The sequence below is a fragment of the Glycine max genome, chromosome 8 (genome assembly GCF_000004515.6).
Source record: "Glycine max cultivar Williams 82 chromosome 8, Glycine_max_v4.0, whole genome shotgun sequence".
Lineage (NCBI taxonomy): Eukaryota > Viridiplantae > Streptophyta > Magnoliopsida > Fabales > Fabaceae > Glycine > Glycine max.
The window spans coordinates 33,185,599-33,201,104 of NC_038244.2; the positions used below are offsets into that span (position 1 = coordinate 33,185,599).

Consider the following 15,506-nt stretch of genomic DNA (forward strand, 5'->3'; position numbering starts at 1 on the left):
GACTGATCCATTTGCTTCGAAAGTTTCATGGCCTTGTAGGTGAAGACCCGCACAAACATTTGAAAGAATTTCATATTGTCTGCTCCACCATGAAACCCCCAGATGTCCAAGAGGATCACATATTTCTGAAGGCTTTTCCTCATTCATTAGAGGGAGTGGCAAAGGACTGGCTGTATTACCTTGCTCCAAGGTCCATCACGAGCTGGGATGACCTGAAGAGAGTATTCTTAGAAAAAAATTTCCCTGCTTCCAGGACCACAACCATCACGAAGGATATCTCAGGTATTAGACAACTCAGTGGAGAGAGCCTGTATGAATACTGGGAGAGATTTAAAAAACTATGTGCCAATTGCCCTCACCATCAGATTTCAGAGCAGCTGCTTCTCCAATATTTTTATGAAGGACTCAGTAATATGGAGAGAAGTATGATAGATGCTGCCAGTGGTGGAGCCCTTGGAGACATGACTCCTGTTGAAGCCAGAAATTTAATTGAGAAGATGGCTTCCAACTCCCAGCAGTTTAGCGCCAGAAATGATGCTATAGTCATTAGAGGAGTGCATGAGGTAGCTACAAACTCAGCTGCATCATCTGAAACTAAGAAGCTTGAAGGCAAATTGGATGCATTGGTTAACTTGGTAACCCAGCTGGCCTTGAACCAGAAATATGTACCTGTTGCAAGGGTCTGTGGTTTGTGCTCCTCTGCTGACCACCATACAGACCTTTTCCCTTCCATGCAGCAACCTGGAGCAATTAAGCAGCCCGAAGCTTATGCTGCTAATATTTACAATAGACCTCCTCAACCTCAGCAGCAAAATCAACCACAGCAGAACAATTATAACCTCTCCAGCAACAGATACAACCCTGGATGGAGGAATCACCCTAATCTCAGATGGTCTAGCCCTCAGCAACAACAACAACAGCCTGTTCCTTCCTTCCAAAATGCTGCTAGCCCAAGCAGACCATACATTCCTCCACCAATCCAACAACAACAACAGCGCCAGAAACAGCCAACAGTTGAGACCCCTCCACAACCTTCCCTCAAAGAACTTGTGAGGCAAATGACTATGCAGAACATGCAGTTTCAACAAGAGACCAGAGCCTCCATTCAGAGCTTAACCAATCAGATGGGACAATTGGCTACACAATTGAATCAACAACAGTCCCAGAATTCTGACAAGCTGCCTTCTCAAGCTGTCCAAAATCCCAAAAATGTCAATGACATTTCATTGAGGTCGGGAAAGCAATGTCAAGGACCTCAACCCGTAGCACCTTCCTTATCTGCAAATGAACCTGCCCAACTTCACTCTAACCCAGAAAAAGGTAATGACAAAAATTTACCTAACAATTTCTGTGCAGGTGAATCTTCCACTGGTAATTCTGATTTGCAGAAGCAGCACATCCCTCCTCTTCCATTCCCTCCAAGAGCAGTTTCCAACAAAAAAATGGAAGAGGCAGAGAAAGATATCTTGGAAACATTCAGAAAAGTAGAGGTAAACATACCTTTGCTGGATGCAATAAAGCAAATTCCAAGATATGCAATATTCTTAAAGGAGCTGTGCACTAATAAGAGGAAGCTTAAAGGAAGTGAACGAATTAGCATGGGCAGAAATGTCTCTGCATTGATTGGTAAATCTGTTCCTCAAATTCCTGAAAAATGCAAAGATCCAGGTACATTCAACATACCTTGTATTATAGGGAATAGTAAGTTTGACAATGCCATGCTAGATTTAGGAGCTTCTGTTAGTGTTATGCCCCTGTCTATTTTTAATTCTTTATCTCTAGGTCCCTTGCAGTCAACTGATGTGGTAATTCATTTAGCTAATAGAAGTGTTGCCTATCCTATTGGTTTCATAGAAGATGTCTTAGTTAGAGTTGGTGAACTGATTTTCCCTGTTGATTTTTATATTTTGAATATGGAGGATGGATTTTCTCAAGGATCAGTTCCCATCATTCTAGGCAGACCCTTTATGAAAACTGCTAGAACTAAGATAGATGTTTATGCAGGCACACTATCCATGGAGTTTGGTGATATAACTGTTCATTTTAATATTCTGGATGCTATGAAATACCCATCTGAAGATCTTTCTATATTTCGTGCTGAAATTATTGACCATGTTGTTGATGAATACATGACTGATCTTTACTCTAATCTGCATGCCTCTCACTCTTCATGCATTGAGTCTGAAATTGTACTTGATCATATGTCTGAATTTGATGCTGAGAGTGAATCTGAGAGTGATATTGATTGCATGTCTGGTGGTGGTGTTTTACCTCTCGAGATTGATTTTATAGAGTCAGATAGGACTAACCATGTTTCAGGAAGTACACATACCTCTGACTTTCTTTATGAGGTAAAGGCTGAGAAACCATCTCCTTCTACCACTATCCAGCCGACCACACCAGAATTGAAGCCTCTGCCATCAAATTTAAAATACGCTTACTTGGATGATAGCAAGAGTTTTCCAGTGATTATATCTGCCTCCCTTGCTGATGAGCAAGAGGAGAAGTTGTTGTTTGTTCTCAAGAAGCATAAGAAGGCTATAGGCTGGACCCTGGTGGACATTCCTGGTATTAGCCCATCCACATGTATGCATCGAATAAATTTAGAGGATGGAGCTAAACCAGTAAGACAACCACAGAGAAGACTCAACCCGGTGATTCTTGATGTAGTGAAGAAGGAGATAACCAAGCTTTTGCAAGCTGGAATCATTTATCCTATCTCCGACAGCCAATGGGTGAGTCCCGTCCAGGTAGTCCCAAAGAAGACCGGCCTCACAGTGATCAAAAATGAGAAGGAGGAGTTGATTCCTACTCGGGTGCAGAACAGTTGGAGAGTCTGCATTGACTATAGGCGGTTGAACCAAGTTACCAAAAAGGACCATTTTCCCCTGCCATTCATTGACCAGATGCTTGAGCGCCTGGCAGGTAAATCTCATTACTGTTTCCTTGATGGTTTTTCTGGTTATATGCAAATTACTATTGCTTCTGAGGATCAGGAAAAGACCACATTCACCTGCCCCTTCGGCACTTTTGCCTATAGGAGGATGCCTTTCGGCCTGTGCAATGCCCCTGGTACCTTCCAGCGGTGCATGATTAGTATTTTCAGTGACTTCTTAGAAAATTGCATAGAGGTGTTCATGGATGATTTCACTATGTATGGATCCTCTTTTGATGGTTGTTTGGATAGTTTGGAAAAAGTTTTGAATAGATGCATTGAAACTAACCTTGTTCTAAATTTTGAAAAATGTCATTTTATGGTTGAGCAAGGTATAGTTTTAGGCCACATTATTTCCAATAAGGGTAATGAAGTAGATCCTGCAAAAATTTCTGTTATTTCACAATTGCCTTACCCCTCTTGTGTGCGAGAGGTGCGATCTTTTCTTGGTCATGCAGGATTCTACAGGCGCTTTATAAGGGATTTTAGCAAAGTAGCCCTTCCACTGTCCAACTTGTTGCAAAAGGAGGTGGAGTTTGACTTTAATGACAGATGCAAAGAGGCTTTTGATTGCCTCAAAAGAGCGCTGACTACCACCCCCATCATTCAGGCACCCGATTGGACAGCCCCTTTTGAGCTTATGTGTGATGCATCAAATTATGCATTGGGGGCTGTCCTTGCTCAGAAAATTGATAAATTGCACAGGGTGATATATTATGCTTCTAGGACTTTAGATGCTGCCCAAGTGAATTATACTACTACTGAGAAAGAGCTTCTAGCCATAGTTTTTGCTCTTGAAAAATTTCGATCTTATTTGCTTGGTACCCACATTATTGTTTATACTGACCATGCAGCTCTAAAGTACTTGTTGAAGAAGGCTGATTCTAAGCCTAGGTTGATCCGATGGATGCTCTGGCTCCAAGAGTTTGACTTGGAGATCCGTGATAGGAGCGGAGCACAAAATCTAGTTGCTGATCATTTGAGTCGGATCGAACGTGTATCAGATGCGGATTCACCCATTCGGGATGATTTCCTGGATGATTATTTGTATATATTGTATAGTATTTCTGACTCTCTTTCTACTCCCTGGTTTGATAACATTGTCAATTATTTAGTTGCCTCTGTTTTTCCTCCCTTAGCATCTAGGGCCCAAAAAGATAAAATTAAAAGTGATGCTAAGCATTTTATTTGGGATGACCCCTACTTGTGGAAATTGTGCAGTGATCAGGTAATTAGACGATGCATTCTAGATCATGAGACTGACTCAGTCCTGCAGTTCTGTCATTCTTCCGCACCGGGAGGTCATCTGGGTTTTCAAAGGACAGCTCGCAAAGTGCTTGATTGTGGTTTTTATTGGCCCACCATCTTTAAAGATGCGTGGAAGATCTGCAGCACTTGTGAGCAGTGTCAGAGAGCAGGAAATACACTTACATGGCGACACCAAATGCCTCAGCAACCTATGCTATTTTGTGAGGTGTTTGATGTCTAGGGTATAGATTTCATGGGCCTTTTTCCTGTCTCTTTTGGTTATGTTTACATTCTCCTTGCAGTTGACTATGTTTCAAAATGGGTGGCAGCCAAGCCCACTAGAACTAATGATGCTAAAGTTGTTGCAGACTTTGTCAGATCTAATCTGTTTTGCAGGTTTGGAGTACCTAAAGCAATTGTTAGTGATCAAGGAACCCATTTTTGCAACAGAACAATGCATGCCCTACTTAAAAAGTACGGGGTGGTACACAGGGTATCCACACCATACCACCCCCAGACCAATGGACAGGCAGAAATTTCTAACCGGGAAATCAAGAGAATTTTAGAGAAGATTGTGCAGCCAAGCAGGAAAGATTGGAGTACCAGGCTTGATGATGCTCTCTGGGCACATCGGACTGCCTATAAAGCACCCATAGGAATATCTCCTTATCGGGTTATCTTTGGAAAGGCATGTCATCTTCCAGTGGAAATTGAGCACAAAGCATACTGGGCAGTGAAGACTTGCAACTTCTCTATGGATCAAGCTGGTGAGGAAAGAAAGTTGCAATTGAGTGAGTTAGATGAAATCCGCTTAGAAGCCTACGAGAATGCCAAGTTCTACAAAGAAAAGACCAAGAAGTTCCATGATAGCATGATAGTTAAGAAGGACTTCATGGTTGGGCAAAAAGTGCTATTGTATAATTCTAGGCTTGGACTCATGAGTGGTAAGTTGAGGTCTAAGTGGATTGGTCCTTTTGTTGTTACTAATGTTTTTCCTTATAGTACAGTTGAGATCAAAAGCGACTCCGCAAACAAGAGCTTCAAGGTCAACGGACATCGACTTAAGCCATTCCTCACGAACCCTTCTTTAGTGGACGTAGTGGTGGAAGAGACTTCCTTACTCCACCCTACTCTTCCTCCACCATGACTTAGGGAGTTCTTCTTTTCCTATCTCCTTCTTTGCTTTTATTGCACTTGTCCAATTCTATTTTGATGGTTTAACTGTTTTAATCTTTTAATTGTGCTACATTGAGGACAATGTGTTGTTTAAGTATGGGGAGGAAGTGTTCTTTGGTTTTGCTAGTTTTGTTGGTTTTGTTAATTTGTTAGTTGTGTTAATTTGTTAATGTTGTTAGTTTCGTCGGATTTTTAGTTTAATATTTTGGGTCAATTTTGTGTGCATGTACGACTTTGCATGTTTTTCTTTGAATTATAGGATATGTTCAAGAAATGGGTAATTGTTTTGAAAATAAAAGTTCTTGACATTTTGTGACTTGAAATCCTTGATTCTCCTCTACATGTCATGATAGTTTTGAAAGCTCAATTTGACAGTGATGAATTTACCTTTGTGAGAATTTGAGCCTTCCATCATCATAATCATTTGGTGTGTTTTGCCCCATTGATTGCTTGCACAATAGCCTTGGCTTGATTCTTGTTGATGCTTCCTAATTCACATGCATATTTGGAAATGATTAAGGCAATTTTGTTCTTATAAGCTTCTAGCCAAATGAACTTACCTTGAATTAATCCTTTGATAGCCCTTTTGAGCCTTGTTTCTCTTTCCTTGTTTTGAAGCTCACTACAAGCCTTAAATGAAAAACCATGATATCACCATATCCTTAAGGAATTTTGGAGCTTTGGAATTGTTTTGGGAATAAGTGTGGGGGGATTTTTGTTTCATTGGATAACTTGTTTTGTTGGCTATGCTTCATGATGTATTTTGGGCCATACTTGATGTACATTGCATATTGGTTAAAGGTTGGACATGCTGAATTTGATGGTGTTTCTCAAAGGCTACAGAGTACAAAATATATATATATATATATATATATTATTAAAAAAAATCAAAAAAGAAAAAGAAAAGCAGTAAAGTTGTGTGAATAAGATAATAAATGACAAAAGAATGATGAGACTCTTGGTTCTACTCTTTATGTTTAAATTTTATCTTTACTTCTTTTTATTTTCTTATGTTTTCTTAATATGCACTTATTCCCCATTGCTCCTCTATTCCTTTGGGATTCAGCCACTTATTCCATATTTTTCCATACCTTGTCCTTGGCCCCATTACAACCTTAAAAGACCTTTTGATCCTCATGTGCTTGTGTTTATGGGTTGATTGTCAATTTTAGAATCTTGCCAAGTTTATGTGGTGTTTGTTTTCATGGGTGCTTTGAGGGTAAATAGTAGCCTAGACACTTGAGAGATAGAGTGTATATCTTGTGAGGCTTTATCACTTTTCATTCTTGAGCTGATTAACTATTTTTCCATGATTGGGTTGCTTGGATGATTTTCATGAATGTCTTGACTTTTTGGATCTCCTTATGTTAGATGTTACCCATTCCTTTCATTCCTTGATGTTCATTGAGAAATATGTGAATGTTTTTGTTTGTCTCTCTTTGATATCCTTGGATTTTGTTCTTTGTTTCATTTTGCCCAGGAGTGCAAAAGGCTAAGTATGGGGGGTTTTGATGTACCATCATTTTCTTCTATTTTCTAAACCCTTTTTGCACCATTTTAATTACTGATTGTCTTAATTGTCAATTAATCAAGCAGTTTTATTATTTGGGTTCATTTAGCTAATTTGATGTTTTTAATCTAATTTCAGGAATTAATGAAGCATTGGGCTTAATCCAGATTTTGGTTATGGACTTGAAGAGGGCAAATAAAGCAGCGCTTACCTTAGTTAATTTCTAATTAGGAAATTTCGCAATTTTATTTTATGTTGTTCAGTGTTTATTTCGTTTTGGGCCAGAGTATTGTAATAGGGCCCAGTGACTTTGAGTGACTTTTTTTAAATAGCAGTCTTGGGATTCGTGCAAGGCCATTCTGTTATGCTATTTTATTATTCAGAACTTTTGTTTTATGTTTCTACGTTTTTCTGTTCTAAGGCTACTGTTTTCGTTCTGAATGCAATTTTCCGTTTTCTGCTTCTAATTACAATTTCGTTCCTGCTTCTTCTTCTACTTTCATTTACGTTTCTGTTTCATTTACATTTCTGTTCATTTACGTTTCTGCTTCATGTTTCATTTGCATTTTCTGTTGAATCTATGGAAGGCTATTTTTTCTGGTGTTGTTTCCTTTTGAGGACGAAGCCCAACTCTCTTTGAGGTTTCGTTTGTAATGTGGTTTCCTGGCAGTTTTCCCTTCACCAGTTATCCCAAAATCGTGAACATTAATCAGTGCACGCTTCGTGTTCGATTAATTGCCTCTGAGCCTAACTTGCGTTCATGCTTAATGGACGAAGGGCTAACTGGTGTATGTGGTGCCTAATCACGTATTGACAACCCTAAGTTGATTTTCGCTTAGTAAATTGAAATAGGGTTGGATTAAGTGGTTGACTGTTAGGGACGAATTCTCCATAACCCAGGATAAGAGAATGGCTTCTGAATCAGAGGAAACAACCCGTTTTTAATATTAGTAGTTTCATATTCCAATTTACTTGTTCTGCTCTTTAATCACAAAACAAACAACCCCCCCCAATCGTTACTGTTACTGCGCAAGTATATTATGAACATTTGGTTTGTCATTGCTCGTTGAGAAACGACCTAGGATCACTTCCTAGTTATTGCATTTTCATGTTTATTTGATTCGAGTACGGCCTCGATCAGTGGATTCCATCATAATACTCATCATGCATTAACTCGTCGTCCTTAAAGGGTCTTATAGTTGTGTGATTGTATGGTTCATATCTCACAACTCAATACTCACAACATCTTAATACACATGTGTGATCTCACAATTTAACACATACTCAACTTATCACTTACACATAGCTCGTCACACTTCCATAATCTCATGACAACATGTTATCACGCCTCATGGATTATGTGTCACATAATAATAATATTAATATGTTATGTGCATATGATTAAACCCCTCAAACAATTTCACATAATCATATCAAAATCATAGGTCAAAAACATGAAAACACAAAGAGCACTCAACTTTATCAACCAATTCTCATCAATGCATCAATTCGCCTGTCAAACACAAGAATCTTGTGATTATAATCGTAAAGGCAGAATTACAATACATTAAATATCCCAAAATAAATCTCAATTTGATCCTCTAAGGATCCATGCACATGTTCATTTTAACCCAATTGTGATAAACTCATCCCTTACCTCTAAGCGGCCTCACGTGTGTGGCCTGGTAGTGATAGAGACATCCCTAGCGATTCCCTAAGATTCCTCAAGTTTTTCCTCTGGTTGCTCTACTAGGATTTTCAAGCGTTAGCGAGAAGGAGAAGGGATTGGAGCCTCCATTTCACCATCTCCATGTGAGGGACATTTCTCTCACTGTAGAAAATAGTTAAGAAATCCCAATGATAGGGATGTGTGGCATTGAGTTCCAAATCTGGTGTTCCAATTTTATCATGATCCAATGGTTAACGTGTCCATGATCAAAATTTTACTAAGATAGATTTCGGTGTATATGGAAAAAAAAAGATATGTGCGAGGGACATTTCTTTCACCGCAAACAATAGAGAGAAGAAGAAGGGATCAGAGCCTCTGGTTGCTTTGCTAGGGTTTCCAAGCGTTAGAGAGAAGGAGAAGGGATTGGAGCCTTCATTTCACTATCTCTGTGTGAGGGACATTTCTCTCACCGCCGACAATAGTTAACAAATCCCAATGGTAGGGATGTGTCGCATTGAGTTCCAAACTAGGTGTTGCAATTTCATCATGATCCAACAATTAACGTGTCTGGGATCAAAATTTTATTAAGATAGATTCAGTGTATATGGAAAAAAAAGAGATGCGTGCGAGGGACATTTCTCTCACCGCAGACATTATTGAACAAATCCCAAGGATGTTCATGTGAGAAAACAAGATTCTAACCTGTTGTCAAAATTTCACTACGATAAAATGGTTAACAATTTTTGGATCGTAGTTTTGCTGGGATAGGTTTGAGTGTATGTGAGAAAAAGAGAGAGTTTTGGGAGAAGGGGAAAATAAAATGAATTTGAGAGGAAAAAAGAACATAGAAACCTATCGTAAATATAAAATTGACCTAATATGTCACAATTTATAGCTAAGGTACTCTCAACCAATTATTTACTCTATATTTTATTTTATTTTATTTTATTATAAAAAGAAAATTTATTTTAATCCCTATCAAATGAATAAATAAAATCTCCTTTTTATTTCTTAAGAACATATATTTATTTTATTTACTACCAAACCATTATTTTAATCAATAAAATTGTTTCTTCTTATTTATTTAATTAAAAAATCTCATTATTTTTTCAAAACTCTACTTATTTTTAAATAAAAATCATTTTTAATTTATGTTATGAAAAATGGGATGTTACAATGTAAATCATAACTTTTTTTTTACATGCATTTTTAGATTCATGTTTTTCTTTTGTGTGTTTCTATACTATAAGTGCAAACTTTCTACTAGTTTTGTTAGTTTCCACCAAAGAGCTAAGCTAGCCAAGTTTAGTGTAGTTTCTCTTTTCATTCATGTTCTTGTATATACAAAACTCGAATCTGAGATGTTGGTTAATGGATCTAAACTTTATTTCACTTGAACCAACATAATGTTGGTTGAGATTCATGGATTGAATTTATTTCTAGAATGAAAATTTTAAAAATATATTATAAATATAAAATTACAACATCTTTTAGTTATGATATTAAATTTTATTGAAAAAATTAAACAAGTTTAGGTATACATGAATAATATCTAGAATATTAATAATTGTTTCTATTATTGTACCTTTATAATAAATTAGTTAAAGACATTTCCAAAAAAAATGTTTTTGATAAAAAATACTACTACTCATTAAATCCAATAATAAAATATTAATTACATTTAAGAAAAATAGTTGATAACTATCAAATTTAAAAATAAATTTATTAATAATGTAATTTATCAAAATATTTAAAATTGAATATTAGTGGTAAGTTTTGTAAAGAGACCAACAAATTTTGTTGTTCATTCTCTAGCAAGGGGTTCGATCTTATATGCTAGCTAGCTCTGAGATCTTTGATCAAGTCCTTCTATTCCCTTTATGTATTTCTGCACTTATTTTGCATGAAATAACATAAATATATTTCCATAAAAAAATATGTTGGTACTTTTAAATTAAGTTTTTTCTTAATTTTATTTTATTAAAAATTTGTTTTGATTTTTTTTCTTATCAAATGATATTTTAAATTTACAATAAACCAATATATTTATATGATTTATTAATATCTTTAATTTTGCTTTTTTTAAATCCATATTGTCAACTAATAATCTTAATGGTTCATATAACAAAGACATTTATAAGCCATTAACTAGTCATGCATCACGACAATAAATGCGATAAAAAGTATAAATAAAAAATATTTTCCTTAACATCAAAGTAATAAAAAATGAAAGGGTAATAAAAATAATAGAAAGAGAAAATTTAAGTATGACAAGATGGAGAATATTTTTCTAATGGGATAAAAAGGAAAGGTCAATAAAAGGAAAGGTCAATAAAAGAAAAGAAAAGAAAAAACAGACACTAAAAAAATAAGAGAAATGCATTGAAAAATATTAACTAATAAATCTTTATGCTAAATCTCATTCATGATGGTAAATTATATAGTTCTTTGGTGCCAACATATTTTATATAAAGGAAAATATCTTATGTCATTTTATTGCATTCAACAAACATAGTTGCTAGTTATTTCAAATTTGTTGTCGAGTTTTCAAAGGTTAACAAGTTGATTTTTCACAATTTAACATAGTTGGTTAAGTCTTTGATCTATTGACACTTGTAAAAACCTTTTGTTTGTCCTAAATTAAGTAGAGTTTCCTCTTAAATGTACAGATAGATGGCAGAAACTTAGTGAAGTCACGAACAAGATCACAGTGACCCTCAAAATGTGTAGCAGCCTAGAGAAGTTGAATATATATGACTAAAGTAAATGAGAATGAAAAGGAAATTAGGAAGAAAAAAATTAATATGTAGACATGAATATACATCAACACTTACCCCATGGTATGTATCATAAAGAGTGGTTCCATTATATTTGTACTTAATAAATATCTTTAGAAATGACTTGTAAACATGATCTTTGTTTTCAAATCGATCATGCATGAAACAAAATCAATCAGACTTGACAAAGTTGTCCAATTTATATTTATACAACAAAAACCAATACTATCTTTGTTGCATAATAAGTATCATCTTAGACTTTTTTACTCAGACCAGGAAGAGCCAATAAATGGATGAAAGTGTGTGTGTGTGTACGTACATATTATTATAATGTGTTTTCTTTTCTTACATATACCTAAAATTGAATTAACTTGTATTTGTTTCATGCATTGCCATGACATTATGAAACCAAACAATTTTTTATGCCCAACTAAAATCAACCCCAATGTCCCATGTCATATGAGATGCCTAAAATTTAAGAATTTTGTCACATGAATCTTCTTCAAATATTTCGAAGCATTTCCAAACCCTTATCCCTCATTTAGAAGTAAGATTTCATATCCCTTTGGCAAAAACTTGTTAAATCCCAAAATCAAATCCCCGTGATCTTTAAGAATCTCCTCCATTTTTGCTACAACAACCCCAACATCAATTCTACAAATGAATAAAAGATAATAAATTAATATTTGTTAACAAAATTATGACTCTCCTCCTCCCCCACCTAGTAAAAACAACAACAGAAGATAGAAAGATTGGAAAATGCACGCGCGCGCATGTGTGTACATATATTATGTGGAGAGTTGAAAGGTAGATTGTTGTCCAACTTGATCAAACCTATGAAATTTGTAATCTTTCATGACATTCGTAAACTTGTCAAGCTTTTCTCTGCTGTCGCGAAATGTATATTGTACTTCCTGAATATATTGTAGGGCATCCATTTTAGTAATTGTTTGACTAGATCCACTCATTTTTTATATTAAAAAAAATGACTGAGCATTACAAAAAGAACAACCCAATTCAAATAAAATATATTAGAAACACACACACACACACACACACACACACACATATATAGTCTCAAGTCACCAAGTCAATAATTTTTACTGAAAACCATGAAAAACTCAATCATTGAACTAAAGATGTAATATTTGTTTCATTAACTACAAGAATTAATAATAATAATAATAATAATAATAATAAACATAATAGCAATGTATGAAACAAATTTAAAACAACAAAAATAGATGAACGTAATAGAATTAAAATCTCAATAATTTACAAATTCATCACTGAGGAAGAGCCAAATATCCTAACAAGAATACCAAGAAAAGAAATATTCCTTAGATCAATGAGGAGTTTGTGGTCGGGAAGATTAAAAAAATGAAGAAATTGTAAAGTTTTGAATTTGTAGAGTCTTATTTGTTTTGAATATTTATTAAATTAAATTTTATACCAGAAAACTATAAATATAATTACAACATAAATCAAATTCAAAATATATATGAAGATTATGAATTTTTTTCTACATTTGAAAGATTATCAAAATGGGATAAGGCTATGTTGTTGTGTTTTCATTGTATACATAAATAAACTTTTGGGTTTACAAACCAAAATGAGTAGGGACGATAAAAAAACACATATAGTACTAATTAATTGACAATGGTGTATATTAACCGTTAAATAATTAGATCAAAACTCATTCTTATGGTTTTAAAAACAATAAAACTACGACTCTTCCATTTTTCCCAAAACACTACAAATCAAATTGTTATCAGAGTAACTCATTCTAATCATTGCAACTTGGCAAACCCATGAATTGTGAGAAGTTTAGAGGAGAGTCATGATACTGTCCAAAATGAATATCCCACCATCTAAATTGATCAAACCAAACTCTAGAGGAAAAAATTGCATTCAAAGAACAAGTGTCAAGTATATTTACAGTCAAAACACATCCCACACCATACTTCATTGTCATAAATTGTATTCCTATGAGATAAATTCAAAAAAAACTAGTATCTTACTAGTGTTAGTTTCCAAGCAAAAGCTTGCACACTCATAGGGACATTTCACCTATATCTTTATGAAAAACTATCATGTACATCTCTCCTTTACACAAAAATAACACCATCTAAGCAAACTTAACTGAGTAGAGACTTGTACTCTCCTTCTTCCATACAATTATGTCCAAAAATTAATGTTTATCGCATGTAACATTTTGTATTTGTATGTATTTTTTAGTAGCAAAATATGTTACATGTAATAAAATGTAGTATCATTTTTCATGAAATTACATGTCTCATTTTTTGTGTGTGTAACATATGTTTATATTTTACAATAGTCACAAATATTATTTTGATCTTTTAATGGGATAAGACTATGTTGTTGTGTTTTCATTGTACACGTAAATAAACTTTTGGGTTTACAAACCAACATGATTAGGGACGGTAAAAAACACACACTACTAATTAATTGACAATGGTGTATCTTAACCGTTAAACTATTAGATCAAAACTCATTCTTATGATTTTAAAAACAAGAAAACTACAACTCCTCCATTTTTCCCAAAACACTACAAACCAAATTGTTATCACAGTAACTCATTCTCACCATTGCAACTTGGCAAACCCATGAATTGTGAGAAGTTTAAAGGAGAGTCATTATACTATGCAAAATGAATACCCCACAACCTAAAGTAATCACACCAAACTCTAGAGAGAAAAATTGCATTCAAAGAACAAGTGCCAAGTATATTTACAGTCAAAACAAATCCCACACCATACTTCATTGTCATTGATTGTATTCCTATGAGATAAATTCAAAAAAACTAGTATCTTACTAGTGTTAGTTTCCAAGCAAAAGCTTGCACACTCAGAGGGACATTTCACCTATATCTTTATGAAAAAATATCATGTACATCTCTCCTTTACACAAAAATAACACCATCTAAGCAAACTTAACTGAGTAGAGACTTGTACTCTCCTTCTTCCATACCAATCTGTCCTCCTCACTCAGAATCAAATTAATACTTCCAAAGTCATGGCCTTTTATCTAAGCAAATTATTATATTTATTTCTCCTACTGATATAGAGATTTCTCCATTCCCATCTCCACAATCAATTTCCCTCCCTCTGGTCACCTAAATTTGGCATTCTAGATTTTATGGTTACTACAATGTTGTATAATCTAGTATACTTCCTAAATATGAAAATAAACCACTTCCACCCAAAGGTCTTCAGAAAATAAAAGTATCTGCCAACCCCTACCCACCTTCTAACAAATTTGGAACACCTCCCCTTGAAATGTCATACTATTTCTTCCCTCTCATAGTTACTCTTTGATATTCTGTATCAGAATTATTGTTGATCTCTCTCCATTTTTCCAATAATGTTAAATTAAAATACCCTAATTTTTTTCACTCCATGTCAGCCTTCCTCCTTTTCCATACACACTTGCTCTCAAGCTACCCAATGTACTTCCCTAACACCTTCACCATGAAAAATTAAATAAAGATTCAAGTAAAGAGATGATACATTTTGAGCCTTGAACCAAGAATGAAGGTAGACCAAGAGGAACAATGCAACCACTCTGCTACCTATGGAAATGTGATTGTTAATCCACTACTTCAATTTATTTTTCTCTACATCCACAAAAGCTCTTCAAGCAGACCCAACCCTACGGAATGTTTTAGAGAGCGACGACACTAGACCCATGACCGAGGAAGGGCCCAAAAAAAACAAATAATATGAAGAAAAAATTAATGTTTTGGCATTAACTTAATCTTGTTAGCATTTTTAAAATCCTTTTCCAATTACTAATTTGAACTTGTCCAAGCATTAAACTTAAAAAAATAGTTTTCTCCAAAAATTAATGTTTATCGCATGTAACAATTCTCATTTGTATCTATTTTTTAGTAGGAAAATATTTTATGTAATAAAATGTAGTATCATTTTTAATGAAATTACATGTCTCATTTTTTGTGTGTGGAACATGTGTTTATATTTTACAATAGACATAAATATATTTTTGATCTTTTAAAGTTGGGTCATCTTGTGTTTGGACCCCTAAGTTTAAGTTTCATGTTTCTAGTCATTCAATTTCAAAAAATTGTTCTTTTAGTTCCTCCTTATTGATTTTTATGCAGCTTGGTTACACAATTTATGGAAGTTTAAATCTATATGAGAGATTAAATTT

General features: G+C 34.7%; 1 non-coding gene across 1 annotated transcript; it reads right to left on the bottom strand.

Annotated features, from left to right (window-relative positions):
• Window positions 1–260: 260 nt before the first annotated feature.
• LOC113002517 (small nucleolar RNA R71) lies at window positions 261–367 on the bottom strand. Its single transcript, XR_003268071.1, has one exon. It is a non-coding gene; the product is annotated as a small nucleolar RNA R71 (small nucleolar RNA).
• Between the last annotated feature and the right edge of the window lie 15,139 nt (window positions 368–15,506).